This window comes from Bison bison, unplaced genomic scaffold, assembly GCF_000754665.1.
Source record: "Bison bison bison isolate TAMUID 2011002044 unplaced genomic scaffold, Bison_UMD1.0 scf7180017863663, whole genome shotgun sequence".
NCBI classification, from domain to species: Eukaryota; Metazoa; Chordata; class Mammalia; order Artiodactyla; family Bovidae; genus Bison; species Bison bison.
The window spans coordinates 87,721-89,182 of NW_011494235.1; positions in this window are offsets into that span (position 1 = coordinate 87,721).

Consider the following 1,462-nt stretch of genomic DNA (forward strand, 5'->3'; position numbering starts at 1 on the left):
TAGCTCTTCTTGAATTTACTTTGTAAGTCTGCAATTTTATTTTAGGAGAATTGGTGTCTTGAAGTCACAGCAATGGTATTGCACTATAGGGTTCATACTTTTGTTTAGCTTTTTGTATGTGTTAGTCGCTCAGCAGTGTCCAATTCTTTGCAACCCCATAGACTATAGCCCACCAGGCTCCTTTGTCCATGGAATTCTCTAAGCAAGAATACTGGAGAGGATTGCCATTTCCTTCTCCAGGGGATCTTCCTGACCCAGGGATTGAACCCTGGTTTCCTGCATTGAAGGTAGATTCTTTACCATCTGAGCTATTTAACTCAGCATTGTATTTTTAAAATCCATTCTTATTACTATGTATATAACTAGTGGCTTCCCTGGTGGCTCATCAGTAAAAGAATCAGCCTGCAGTGTAGGAGATGCAAGAGACATGGGTTCGATCCCTGAGTTAGGAAGATCCCTAGAGCAGGAAATGGCAACCCACTCCAGTATCCTTGCCTGGAAAATCTCATGGACAGAAGAGCCTGGTGGGCTATGGTCCCTGGGGTCGCACAGAGTTGGACACAACTGAAGCAACTTAGCAGCAGCAGAAGTGACTGAACATGTATAATTAGTTGGCTCTTTCTGACTACTGCTAACCAGTACTCTGGAGTTGGTATCTAATCATTTCAATGAGGCATTCCCTACAGTGCTGAATGTCTACATGGCTTCCATCTCCCAGATACTGCAAACAACCCTCGGATGAATACCCTCTACCCGTGTCCTCAAGAAGCAGTGTGAGAATTACTCAGAGCTGTATATTCCATATTGGTCTCCTGGGTTGAAAGAAATCTTACTTTGGACCTCCTATACATGAGTTCTCGTTCTCATTTTTAATGTCACTTGATTTTTTAAAACTTCACATTCAAGAAATGAAGATCATGGCATCTGGTCCCATCACTTCATGGCAAATAGATGGGGAAAAAAAGGAAACAGTGACAGGCTTTATTTTCTCGGGCTCCAAAATCTCTGCGGATGGTGACTGCAGCCATGAAATTAAAAGATGATTGCTCCTTAGAAGAAAAGCAATGACAAACCTAGACAGCATATTAAAAAGCAGAGACATCACTTTGCTTACAAAGGTCCATATTAGTCAAAGCTATGGTTTTTCCAGTAGTCATGTGTGAGTATGAGAGTTGGACCATAAAGAAGGCTGAGGACCAAGGAATTGATGCTTTCGAACTGTAGTGCTGGAGAAAACTCTTGAGAGTCCTTTGGACTGCAAGAAGATCAAACAAGTCAATCCTTAAGGAAATCAACCCTGAATATGCATTCAAAGGACTGATGCTGAAGCCGAAGCTCCAATACTTTGGCCACCTGATGCAAAGAGCTGACTCACTGGAAAAGACCCTGATGCTGGGAAAGATTGAAGGCAGGAGAAGGGGAGAACAAAGGATAAGATGGTTGGAGGGCATCACTGACTCAA